Below are 13,374 nucleotides of genomic sequence, written 5' to 3'. Positions count from 1 at the left end.
GAACAGCAGAGGGAACAGCGTGCACAAACTCCCCGTGGCAGGAAGACCCTCAGCAGCAAATTAACAAATTATGGGAACTGAAAGGTCCCTCGGGTGGCTGGAGCCTGTGAGGGAAGGGCCCCAAGGCTGAGCTGCCTCCTCCACTTCCTCTCTGGTGGGGTTCAGAGGGGAGCCTGGAGACCGGGGTCTTTCCTGAGGGCAAAATCTGTGCCGATAGACACTCCGTTCCCAGAGAAAAGCGGGCAGTGAGCAGCGGCTCTTCCTCCCTTCCTGGTCCAGGGAAGAGAATGAGTTAAAATCAGAGCGGGTGCAAGGAGTCGCTCGGACTCACCAGCTCAGTGGTTTTAAAGTGTTTTAGTGCTCGCTTCAGCTAAAGGTAGAAGACACAGAGACAATTAGCATGGCCCCTGCACAAAGTGACACGCAAATCCGTGAAGAGTTCCCTATTTTAAAAATATATGAATTAATAAAGGGTTCTTATCTTGCAAGTTATTTTGGTGCCTTTTTGTCAAACAAGAGATTTCCCCACTGTCGCAATAACAGTTGGAGCCAAGTGGTGCTAATACTGGGGGGTCTGGAGTCCTGCCCTCTCTGACCTCCCCCAGGTCTCCCCAGGTTCCTCGGGGACTCTGTGGGACCCAGCTGGAAAACTCCAGGGAACCGAGGTTCAGAGAAGGGGACAACAGGATTGCCCAAGGAGTTCCCATCGTGAGGGCAAGGGTGGGGCCGGATTCTGGGCCCCTGACTCCCTTTCCCATGCTCTTCAGGCTGGGGCAGAGTTCCCCAAACCTTTGTCCATTAGGTCCCTCTGTACAAGTGTTTCCTTACAACAACTCACCTGTTGGGTATGGGTCGAACTGTGTCCCCCGCAAAAAGATATGTTGAAGTCCTAACTCCCAGGACCTGTGGGTGTGACTATTTGGAAATAGGGTCTGTGCGGATGTAATCAATGTAAGATGAGGTCATTAGGGTGGCCCTAATCCAACATGACTGGTGTCCTTATAAGAAGAGGGGATTTAGGTTCTTGGTGGCTGGTTCCTGAGGATGTGGGGTCCTGCAGAGTGAAGAGTTAAATCCCAAGGTCATTGCAAAACATCTGAAGTTCATTGCCAGGACCATGATGGCACAGGAAGGGAATGTGCAAGGTGCCTCCAGGACCCTAAACAGAATCCTCACCATGGATGGGATCATTGAGGGCATTAAGGGGTGGCAGTACTATGAAAAGCCTTGTGCTGACAGCAGGGAAGCTATGAAACCTGCCTGCAGATCTGTAACACGGAATGACTCGAAAGACCAACTTGATGAGACAATTGGGCAGATAGGTGGCAGGGCTGCTGAGGCCTGTGGATGAAAAGGCCCAGTATGAAAATCCCTATCCAGCTGTCTCCTTTCTTTCTCCAACCCCATTCTCTCTTGCCTTTCTTATGATAAACTCAATCATGTACATGTAAGAAAGTCTGCATATATCAAAGCAATCCTATAGTTAGCAGTGGACCCTCACTTTTATTACGTGAAAGAGAAATTGAGTCAAAAAGTAGTCTAGGAGGAGTACCTGGGTAGCTCTGTCGGTCAAGTGTCCGACTTCTGTTCAGGTTGTGATCTTGCCGTTTGTGAGTTCAAGCCCCCCATCAAGCCTCGCATCTGGCTCCGTGCTGAGCATGGACTCTGCTCAGGATTCTCTCTCTCTCTCTCTCTCTCTCTCTCTCTCTCTCTCTCTCTCCCCCCCCCCCCCTTGCTCACACTCTCTCTCTCTCAAAATAAATAAACATTAAAAAGAATAGTCTAGGAGTAGAATGGTGGTTGCCGAGGACTGGTTGGGAGAGCAGAATGGGGAATTGCTTTGTTTAATGGGTGCAGAGTTCCAACTGGGAAAGCTGAAAAAGTTCCAGAGATGGATGGTGGTGATACTTGCACAACAGTGTGAGGGTACTTAGTGCCACTGAACTATGAATTTAAGTGGTTAAAATGGAAAATTTTATGTATATTTTGCTATAATAAATTTTTTAAGTAAAAAAAAAAGAAAAAGAGAGAATTTAGGACACAGGGGGATGGGCTATCAGGGATGCACACGGAGAAGGTCATGTAACAGCAGAGACAGAGGTTGGAGTGATGCAGGGACAACCCAATGATTGATGGAAACCACTAGAAGCTAGGAAGGGGCAAGGAAGGATACTACCTATCCAGGGCCTCAGAGGGAGCACCACCATCTCTGACCTCTGGCCTCCAGAAGTGTGAGAGAACAGGTTTCTGCTGTTTGAAGCCAGCAGTTTGTGGTAGTTGGTTAAGGCAGCCCTAGGAAACTGATATATCTTCCTAAATCACTGGTCGCTTCATTTTTTTCCTTCAAATGAACTCATTTTCAAACAACTTGCATACAATTTGCTAAAAGTAAACCTCCCATCACTGCTATAAATGGAAGACCATGATCCTTTCCATAAATAGAAGGCTCCTTAAAAATAAAGACAATGAGGGGCGCCTGGGTGGCTCGGTCAGTTGAGTGCCTGACTTGAGTTCAGGTCATCATCTCACAGTTTGTGGGTTCAAGCCCCACATCAGGCTCTGTGCTGACAGCTCGGAGCCTGGAGCCTGCTTCAGATTCTGTGTCTCCCCGTCTCTCTGCCCCTCCCCGCTCACTCTCTCTCTCTTTCTCTCTCTCTCAAAAATAAATAAACATTAAAAAAAAAAGAAAAGAAAAAGAAAAAGGACATGAGCAAATGACAAAGGGTGTTGAAGATACACAGGCACCTAGCTGAGACTTCTCGGCTTATCAGAGGGATAAAAAGAGAATTGAAAAGAGAAAACCTGATTATTACCCAAAATGTCTCATTCCGAGGTATTTCTAATGATTAGGACTTCAGGGATGGCCATTTTCCCTCCTGCCATCTTCCCTTCATGTTTGAGGAAACCGAGCCCAGAAAAGTTCAGTGATTTGCCCAAGGTCACAGAGCACTGGTGGCCAAGTCTGGATTTGGGCTGCACTCCTACGTTCTTTCCAGGAAAGGACTTCCCAGTCCCACCCAGCAATCCCAGGTCATGCCCAGGTGGCCAGGAGCTGAGTGCATGGATGTAGGGCAGGAGTATTAAACTCTCAAGGAGGAGCAAACAGACACAGCCTGTATGTGTTCTGATCCCATAGAAGTTATAGCCAAGTGAAGTCTGTGCAGGATTATTACTATGCTTCAAGCAACTGGACCTGGACAAAACTTAGCTCACACCAAGTGTTATAACCCAAGTGATGATTGCAAGAGTTTTTTCTTCTTGCTCCATTGGACCATCCATATCAAAAATCGGGGTCCATGCAGGCAGCTGTCCCACACCTTGTCATCTATGCTCACCTGCTAAGCAACTGAGGTCATGGGGCACATGTCCAAAACCAGGCATCTCCTTCACCCTTGTTCTGACCCTGATGTCACCTTCTTCCTCCTCCCTCTGCTTCTCTCTCTTCTCTTGGCTTTGGCCTATGGAAAGGAGCAGGGCTCATAGCTTAGAGTCCAGCATGCTTGGATTCGAATCCTAGCTCCACTGTGTGGCCTCAAGTCAGTGGCTCATCATCTCTGAGATTCAGTTTCCTCATCTATTACATGGGTTCCTTCCTCCCAGTTACTGGAAAGGGTTGAAAAGATCATGCTTGTGAGTCTAGGAGCTCAGAAAACTTTTATTCTCTCCCCTTGCCAGACTGCAAGAGATGACTGAGGCCTTCTCAGTACTGCTGTGTGTCCTGGGACCAGTCACTCACCCTTTCTGAGCCTCCATTTCCCAGGGGAAGTGGCCTCAGAGGGTGCCTATGGCCATTCAGAGCTGAGGGATTCTGGGATTCCAGGAGTAGAGCTGGGGTGGCCTGTGAGCTGGGGCCCACCCTGCCTGGCTCAGATGACCAGTCCCGAGGGCCCAATCAGGCCAGCCTTGGATCAGGCCATAAGTGGGAACAAAACAGCCAGGGAGCTCGCCTCTCTGGCTTTGTTTATTGTCTGGGAGCTGGGAATATTTTGAATTGTTGTGTTTGGGGAGGGAGGGAAAAATAACCAAATATAAGAAGGCAGCCAGTGAGAGGCCCAGGCAGGAATGCAGAGGAATTAGGCCTGCCTGGGTATGTCTGGGAGATGGTGATGCTCCCGGAGGCCCCAGCAGCCCCTAGGTCAAGGATTCTCATCTCTGTTGAACCATTCAAATTGCCTGGAGAACTTAATTTTTTTAAAAGCCTCATGCCCAATTACATTAGGATTCCGAAGGGTGGGACTCAGACAGCAGGACTTTGTAAGCTTTCTGGGTGACTGTGACAGGCAGCCAGTGTTGAGAATGAGCGCTACCCACAGCAGTGTATCAGGAGCCCCTGAAGGGCTTGCGAAGCATGACTGCTGGGCCCCCCACCCAGAGTTCCTGAATCAGGAGGTCTGGGCTCTGCCTAGGACCATGCATTTCTCACAGGAGCTGCAGCTGCTACTGCGACTGGCCTGGGGACACACTTTGAGAACCTCTCCTGCACTCTCATGACTCAAGGTGTTGCCTGTGGGCCAGGGGTGTCTGCCTGGAGCTAGTGAGAAATAGGAACCTTGGGCCCCTCCCCAGACCATGCAGTGGGATCTGCATGTGAACAACATCCCCAGGTGACTATATGCACTTTGCAGCTGGAGGAGGGCTGGACTAGGGCCATCTTGGCTCACCTTTGGTGCTAGAGATGGGGAGACTGAGACACCCAGATGCCTCAGGGCTTAGATCCAGATGTCTCCAGGGCAGAAGGGGAGGGGAGGGAGCTCCTGGGGGTGGAACTGAATTCACAGTTTTGCTGACTGACCCCTTTACCCCCAGCTGCACAAATGGTTAGTTTTGCACTGTGTGTGTGTGTGTGTGTGTGTGTGTGTGTGTGTGCAGGAGGGAGGGGGTGATCCCTTATATGGATGTGCACAGCAACTGTAGATAGCTAGAGCATCATTCATTCATTCAGCAAATATTCCCTGGGCACCTACCATGGGCCAGGCACTGTTCTAGGCCCTGGGAATGTGGTGCTGGACCTGCCTGGCTCAGCCCTGCCCATGTCAAGTGGGCAGCCTCGATGTGGAAACAGATAGAAACAGGCCAATATATATATGATCGAGGTACATTCACGCTGTTATCCAAGTTCGGATGGAAATAAAACCAGGCCCACGGCACGGTGCTGGTGGGGAGGGGCAGGTGGCTGTATGAGACACGGCGGTCAGGGAAGGTCTTTGGGGAAGGAGACACTGGCACTGAGGTCCAAAGAATGGGAAGGGATGCCTTCTGGGCGGGGGAGCAGCCAAAAGCAAAGGCCCAACAGCAGAAGGGGCTTAGGTCGAAGGGAAACCAGTGTGGCGGGAGCGGGTGGAAGGAGAGGCATGGTGCAGATGGGAGGGGCCGGTCTCAGAGGCACTGAGGGGTGCGGGCTTCCATCAGCACAGTGAGAGCTGTGGGGCCATTTAAAGCAGGAAGGACAATGGAGTGGGTCTGAGGACCTTTGAGCTGAGTGAAATGCACGTATCTAAAGTATACAGCACACGGGTGCTGGGGAGGTATACCTATGCTCAGGATAAAGCCCCTTTCCAACCCTCAGGAGGGTCTCTTGGGGTCCTTCCAGCCACCCCCGCCCCCGCCCCCACCCCCAGAGGTGATCACTGCTCCTGTTTCCAAGACCCTAAGTTTGCTTGGCTGAATTGAGAAGTCCACATGGTCTGTGGTGTTCTCTCACCAAGCCTGGTGTTTTGGAGACCGCCCTACGGTTTCGTGCATCTCATAGGCCTTCATCTGTTTGTCTGTTTTTCCGTTCTCCTGTGGGTGTTACGCAACCAGGATTATTTCCGTTTTTGGGGCTATTATGAATGGTGCTGCCGTTCACATTCTTATACGAGTCTTTGTGTGTGGACGTATGTTTTCATTTCTCTTTGGTCAATGCCTAGGCATAGAATTGCTGGCTGTAGGCTAAGGGGATGTTTAACCTTATAAGAAATCACTGAACTGTTTTCCACAGTGGCTGTGTCATTCCATGCCCCCACCAGCCGTGGAGGAGGGTCCCAGCATCCCTCTGGCTGCTGAGTGGAGATGGGCTGGTGGGCAGGAGAGGAAGCCAGAAAGCCAGGAAGGAGTCCCCTGGGATGGCCAAGGAGCTGTATTAGTAGATGAATAAATATGCACGTGGACCCACCCCCTCCTCTGAATGTCTGCCCCCTGCCTTGACACTCCTCTCATCCCTGGGACAGATCTACCACATTCTTGTGGAAGGAGAGAAGGAAATGAGTCCTTGGAGGCTTGCCACCCACAGGCCACATCCAGCAAGCATTTCCTGGGATCTTCCGTGCTCTGGGCCCCGTACTAGGGATCGCTGACTTATGGGTGCTCCTGGTCTGGGCCTCCAAGTTTGGCTCAACCCCAGGTTCCAAGAGGACAATGGGAAAAGTGTTTTGGGGAAGGGAACAGTGTGGAGGAAACCCAGAAGGTGGGAAAGCTCGGGGCATGCATGTGAAAAGGCCAGCGAGTGTTCTGGTTACCCCAACATTGGACTGTGTGCCCAGCATCAAGCTCAGTGCTTTGTATGAATCTTCTCCACTTAGTTCCCACAACAACCTGGGGCATAGAGGTTATGATTAGCCTAGCTTAACAAATTGGGAAACTGAGGCACAGAGAGATTTTTTTTTTTTTTCCCACGATTCAATCTAGGTCACACAGTCCAAGACAGATGAAGCTGGGATGTGCAAGCAGGCAAGAGGAGGTTAGATAAGTGGGAAGCAGATTCCTGAAGGTCCAGATGCTCTGTTAAAGCCTCGGTGGTTCAGGGGTCCACCCATGCACATCCAGCAGTATGGACACAGGGGGTGTGTCCAGGAGAAAGTGCCCAGGATGGGGACCATTCGACAGTCTCATGACTGTCCCTTTGTCTCTTCAGGGAATGCCATTCTGAGAGGCTGACCCCGTCACCCTCGGCAGGGCTGGTGCGGAGGGGTGCCCTGCACTGGCCAGATGGCCCAGCATGGCTGGACCTCCGGCGAGAATTTCCACAGCTCTCCTTGGCCGGTGGTCACCTGATAGATGAGACAAATTATTCTCTGGCAGAGGACTAAAGGTTTTGTTCCAAGTCCTGGATTGATTTTATTTTATTATTGCCAGTTGCTGAAAAAAGCATGATCAGGAACCTTTTCCAAATTGCATTCACTGCTTTTAAGTTAAGGGCAGCGCACAGAAGCCTGAAACTTGGCCATCTTTCCCCACATACCCTCCATGAGCTCTTCCGGCAATCGATTTTCATTCTCAAAACAGTCCCAGTGGAATTTCGGGCTAGTATGTGGCTTTTGAAGGAAACCTCTGCCTGGGTTTCCTTGAAGCTCCCTTCTCGCTGCCAGCGCTTTCGGCTCCTTGGTGCTCACTGTCTCTCCCTGGAGTTTCCAGCTGCCGTCCCCTGGCAAGGCGCAGGGCCGGTGCACAGAGCACACTAGACTTCTCTTGGTCTGCTCTCTGCAGGGCCAGCTGAGTGGCATAAATGAGGGAACTAGCCCGGTGGGGACTGCGGCACCCTGGGGATCCCACATCCCCATGGGAGCAGCTGGCTGATGCCACTCAGCTCCAAGGGATGGATGGTGGACAGGTAGATAATGGCTTGAGGAGGCTCTGTCTTGCCATTTTCTAAATGTGAAATCTTTCCACCAGACATTCAGATTCCTAATATGTGAGATCTTCCAAGTTTTTCTTCATGGCAATTAACTCAAGACATTTTAAAGCCAGAAAAGCCCATCTGGGAGCTAGATTCGGCACAGGGCCCCCCAGTTGGAGACCTTTCATCACCATGGCTCCACGAGGTAGGACTCGCTATCCTATGTCACAGATGAGGAAACCAGTGCCCAGAGAGTGGGCATGCAGACTCCAGTCACACAGCTGGACAGCAGCAGAGGGGCAAATACAAACTGGGGGTCTCTGGCCTCCACGGGGAGCTCTCTCCACCCCACCCTATACTTCCCCCAGTTCCCCTCCCCACCCCACCCCACCCCCACCCCACCAGCCCTTCTCCACCTCTTATGCCACCTTTCCTTGGGGTTGAGGTTGGAGCACTTCCTGGCTTTTCTTCTCCTTCCCCTCCCCCTTCCCCTTATCTCTCCTTCTCCTTCTCCTCCTTCTTCTCCTTCTTCCCCTTCTTCTTCCCCTTCTTCTTCCCGCCTTGGGTTTAAATCTCAGCTGTACGACTTACCAGCTGAACAGCTTTGGACAAGCTATTTAATTTCTCTGTGGCTCAGTTTTCCTTTCTGTAAATGGGGGAGATTAATAGCAGGTACTTCAGAGGGTGGTTGTCAGGATTCAATGAGTTGAAATATACAAATGCATTGAACTGTGCAACTACATGCCGTCTGTATAAGGGTTTGCTAAATAGAAGGAGGGCAACAAACATTTATCGGGTATCTGCTGTGTGCCAGGCCCTATGATGGACCTTAGGACGCAATGGGGGCACAAAGGACAAGGTCCCAACCTCACGGAACTTATGCCCTACAGGAGGCATGTATTTACATGATTGGACAAGCGTCATCCGTGTGTCCTAAGCTGGCACCATCTGTACTATACTGACCTGCCTGAAGCTCGCATGATCCAAAGGGCTTTCCACTGGACATGCCCCCCCCCCCCGATCCCCCCCCCCCGCTCCTCCCATGGCCTCCACTGCCTTCGCTCACTCTCCGTGACCCTCAGCTGGCCCATATCACCTTGGCTTAGGGCCCAACCACTCTTGCCAACAAGCTTTTCCACAGCAGCTTCCTCTGCTCCCCCCTCCCTTCCCCTCAACCCCTTGGCTTAGTCAAAGCCTCCTCTCCAAAGTCACTTAACCATATTATGACCTGCCACTTGGTGCTGTGTGCAGTGACACATGCGGGGAGGCTGAGGAGTTTGGGGTTGCCATCTGCTCCTTCAGCTCACGGAGGAGCCTCGCTCACATAGGGAAGGAGGGGAGAGATGTGAGGACTCAGTTGTTCTCTTCTCCAGCTTTGCTTTCCTCACCTGTAAGAGGGGTGCAATCACCATGAACTCAAAAGACCGAGCTGAGGAGCCGGGAGGTGGATGCCACCTGGGGTGGCTGGGTGCTTCCTGGAGGAGGGGACGGCTGGGGACAGCAGAGAAGGGCAGGGGATGGCATGTCTGCTCAGCTGCAGCTGGGGGAGAGGGTAACCCGCTAGAAGGTCAAGATGGAGGCAGACAGCAGGGGGCCTCAATGAGAAAACCAGGCAGAGGATAAGCGTCATCTCTCCAATCCTGCTCCTCAGCTTCCCTGGTCTGCCTTCTGGGGGCTGTTCTGGAAGAGGGTGTTATGAAGCTCATCCAGACACGGCCAGGTATGACGTGGGGGATGGCTCTCTGTAGAGCCTGTATTTCCTCTTTTATTCTCAGTTGCAAAGGTGGAAGGATCCACGTGTTCTGCACACAGCCTCCCAGGTGCAGAGACGGAGTGAGTGAGAGGAGAAAGTGGAGAGCATTGAGAGGGAAAGGCCTTGCTTGAGGTCAACACGGCACTCCTCCTCATGCCCACACAGGGCAGGAGTGTGGAAAATGGTCTCAGAGGAGCCACTCATGCAAATAAGGACAAGAATAATGGCACATTCCCCATTTTCATTTAAAAATAGTCACAGTAGCTGACACTTGCTTGGCACTTTCTAAGTGCCCGTGCCTTTCTGAGCTTTTTACACTGTTAACCTTGAGTCTTCATAGCGGTTAGAGGAGATAGGTTCTATTATATTTGTTTCCATTTTACAGATGAGGAAACTGAGGCTTAGAGAGCCTGAGTAACCCCCCCAAGTGACCCAGCAGGGGCAAAGCCAAGAATCAAAGAGCTGCTGACTGCTTCATATCACAGCTTCAGATCACTCATGCCTCTGGGGAGGCAGCGAGGGCGGGGTTACTGTGCCCATTTTTCAGAGGAGCAAACCGAGGTCGGAGAACCTGGATGACCGCCCAAAAGGAAGCAGTGGAGTGGTTTGGGACCTGGCCACTCAATGAGCGGTAGGTCCCTCTTTTGAGCCAGGTGGATGGGCGAGTGGTGGCGGTGGGTAAGGGAGGGGGCGGGTCGGGCCCGGGGCTCTCTAGCTCTTTTTCTGGAAGCAGCAGGAGGCTGAGGACCGGCTGTACCACTTGGCACCAGCTTTTGCAAGCAAAGGGTTTCCTTGAGAAGTGCGCTCTAATGGGGGAAGCGGTGGGCCAAACGTTCGCCGCGCTGCATGAGGGTGTGTGCGCGCGCGCTCGGCGAGCCCGGGCTCTTTGTCCGAGCCCGTGCGCGCGTGCGTGTGTGGTGCGCGCGCGCGCGCGTGTGTGCGTGTGCGTGTGTGTGTGTGTGTGTGTGTGTGTGCATGTGTGCGTCCGCATATGGGGCGGGGCTGGGCGTCCGGCCCCGCCCACGGCCCCGCCCCCGGCCCGGCCAAGCTGGTATTTTTCCACCCAGCAGGATGGGTGATGCTGAGAGCTGCCTGCTCAGACAACAGACACGCGAGGTCAGGAAGAAGCCGCTTATAAATTACCGCTTCCTCCGCGCCGCCGCCAGCGCAGAGCTCCGGGCCCTGGCCGCAGCCCCGTTCGCTTGCCAGCACCGAGCCCCGAGGACCGCGAGCCCGGAGACCGAGCCAAGCCGGGAAGGAGCGCGGAGCGCAGAGCCCGCGGGCCAGAGACTGAGCAGGAGGGCAGCCCCCGGCCAGTGGAGCCGAGCGCAGCCGAGCGCAGCCCCGCGGCCACCCCAGGTACCCGAGGGAGAGGGAGCCGGGCGCGCGGAGCCCCCTCCCTATCCCTGCGTTCCAGCCGGCCCGACCTCCCCGCCGGGTGCCCCCGATTCCGGCGCCCCATTCGCCACCGAGGGAGGGACGGAGGGTCGCCTGCTCGGACCCGCTGGCGGGGCTGTTATTGTTTGGCCAGCGAAAAGGGCTTGGGCTTTTCGTGCAGGCGGCAGGTGTGTGTGTGTGTGTGTGTGTGTGTGTGTGTGTCCGTCTCACTGGGTGTCTGTGCCCCCATGTCCCCGTGTGTGTCTGTGTTTCTGAGGGTGGGTGGTGCTCCATTTCTCCAGCAGTGTGCACTTGTGTGTCTCCGTGTGTGCCTGCTGTTCTGTGTCTTGGGTTGTGCGTCTCTGTGTGTTGTGGTGTGTCTGATACCTGAGTGTGGCTGTGTCAGTGTGTCTTTGGATGTGTGCACTTGTGTGTCCCGGTGTGTGTCTGGTGTGGACCTGTGTGTATGTGACTGTGTCTCCGAGTACCTGGCTGTGCACGTGTGTGTCCCAGAGTGTGGCTGTGTCTCCGCGCCCCTGCTTGCGGGCACTTGTGTGTCCTCTCGGCAGTACCTGAGGGAGTGTCCCCCGTGCCTGGAGGACGGAACAGCCAGAGCTGATTCTCCAGGGCAGGCACCGAGTGGGGAGAGGTGATAGGGGGGCACGGCTCCAAGGGTGCTGCCCGTGTGTGGCGTGCAGGTGGCGGTGCCAACGTCCAGCCGTCTTGCGTGGCAGGACGGAGGCCCCGAGGGACAGCTGAGGGCCAAATGGGCAGCAGGCAGGGACAGCAGGACACATCCTCCTCTAGCCTTTTCTGCTTCCTTCTGAGGGTTCCTCTTTCGAGCAAGAGACTCTCGTCCCCCTCCCACCAGGGAAGCCAGATAGAGAATCTTGGGGACCTCCTCTGACAGCCTCAAAGCTTCAGCCTAAACTGGAGGGGGGGACCTGTGGGCCACCCTCCCCGGCCTTCAGAGGGAGGTGTGTGCCGGGCAGGGCCACCAGCCTGGCTATTTTGGTCACTGCCTAGCCTCTGCCAGATCCTGGTGTCCCCTAGGACCAGCCCCAAAGGCTTGGGAGGCAGCCCGAGCCCCCATTTCCGGCCTGGAGAAATAAATCAGCTCAGTAACTGCCCAGACACTTGAACGGAGGGTCTTTGGGCTGAGGGTTAGTGGCGCGTGGCTGGCTCCATTTGGACTTCGGTAAATTGGCCCACGCTTTGGCACTGCTGGCGTTCAAATAAATGTCATGGAGAAGTCGTTTTAAATTTTCTTTTTAATTTTTTTCTTGGCTAGAAGGGAGGGGATCTCATCCAGAGTCTCCCAGCCAGAAGGAGTTTATTTTTGTGAGAAAGAGCGGGTGAGTGCTTAGCAACCGCCTGCCTCCCTCTCGACCAGGGAGTCATCCTGAAGAGTGTGGGGTGGGCATGAGCAGGTACGGGGGTGGGAGTGGGGGAAGGAGTTTAGTCAGGATGGTGTTGAGGGGGATTAGAGGGATGCCCGAGGGCACCGGCTGAGAACCCAGCACCGAGCGGGCTTGGCAGAATGGCCTGGGTTTGAGCCTGGCTCGGCCCCCGGTTGACCTTGTGCAACCTTTTCTTGGCCTCAGTTTTCACATCTGTAAAATGGGTGGAGTTGACTGGTTATGAGGCAAACTGGGACTGAGAGGCAGGAGCATGTCCCCAGGGAGCTGAGTTCAGTTACCGTGCCTCAGTTACTGTGTCTTAGTCGGTAGGTGACCTTGGGAGATACTCTTGGCCTCTTTGAACCTCAGCTTGGCTGTCTGGGCAGCAAGGACGCCAATGCCGGCTTCGCTGCGTCCTTGAGGGGATTGAGGGAGATGAGAGTGAATAAGCCTGCGGTAAGCTGTAAAGCCGGGCTCGGCTTCATAGCTGCCGATTAGAGGGTATCACGAGGTCTCAGGTCACTGTGGTATGTGGCAGGGCCAAGGTGCACTCTTGAGCTTTTGTCCTTCAGGGATACCCTTGTGCTGGCCCATGATACAGCTGCAGTCAGCCTCCTCTGCCCCATTCATCTCCCTCCTCTCCACTTGTCCTGCAGTGATTGGGTCACATCTGCTTTGCAGAGTCGGGAGGCCAGAGTGGGAAGTGCCCATTTTAGAGATCAGCAAACTGAGAGCTGCCTAGAGGACTTTGCCTTGATTGGATAGTGACGAGAGTGGGCTTTGGGCGTCTTCCCTTGGCCAGCCGTGACTTTTGGCCCTGTGGAGCTTTAGTCACTGCTGTGCTGAAGTGTTGAACTTGGACCCTGGCTGGGACCTGGGGAAAAGGAGAGTCACAGATGCCTCAGTCCTCAGGGTTGGAGGGTGGGTGCCTGGGGCCCACTGGCACCTCAATTCTGTCCCTAGCTATACACTCTCCCTTTTTTGTGCCACTCTTCCTACACAAGGGTCAGTCCCAGGAGGCAGTTTGGGTTCTGGTGATGGCGTTTTCTAACTCCCAATTTGTCTGCCTGTCCATCTGTCAGAGGACTTGGGAGCTGTACTCTGAAAGTGTTTCCAAAGTTCCTGAAATAATAAGACCCCTGTGAGTCATTGAACACATTCCTGTAGTGGCACCTGGGTGCTCAGTCGGTTGAGCGTCTGACTTCGGCTCAGGTCATGATCTCACGGTTCGGAGGTTCGAGCCCCGCGTC

The 13,374-nt window shown here is 53.7% G+C and overlaps 1 protein-coding gene and 1 non-coding gene across 3 annotated transcripts in view; both read left to right on the top strand.

The window, feature by feature from the left end:
* Window positions 1–348: 348 nt before the first annotated feature.
* Window positions 349–451, top strand: LOC111559619. Its single transcript, XR_002740748.1, has one exon. It is a non-coding gene; the product is annotated as a U6 spliceosomal RNA (small nuclear RNA).
* A 9,966-nt stretch (window positions 452–10,417) lies between these two features.
* SLC6A6 (solute carrier family 6 member 6) overlaps window positions 10,418–13,374 on the top strand; it is an 88,481-nt gene continuing 85,524 nt past the window's right edge. For both annotated transcript variants that reach the window (XM_023250056.2, XM_003982523.6), the window contains exon 1: window positions 10,418–10,706. The gene's annotated coding sequence lies outside the window, so the exon portion shown is untranslated. The remainder of the gene's footprint in view (window positions 10,707–13,374) is intronic.

Source organism: Felis catus, chromosome A2 (genome assembly GCF_018350175.1).
Source record: "Felis catus isolate Fca126 chromosome A2, F.catus_Fca126_mat1.0, whole genome shotgun sequence".
Taxonomy (NCBI): Eukaryota; Metazoa; Chordata; class Mammalia; order Carnivora; family Felidae; genus Felis; species Felis catus.
The sequence above is the reverse complement of the archived record's forward strand: the minus strand, read 5'-3'. Positions and strand labels throughout refer to the sequence as shown.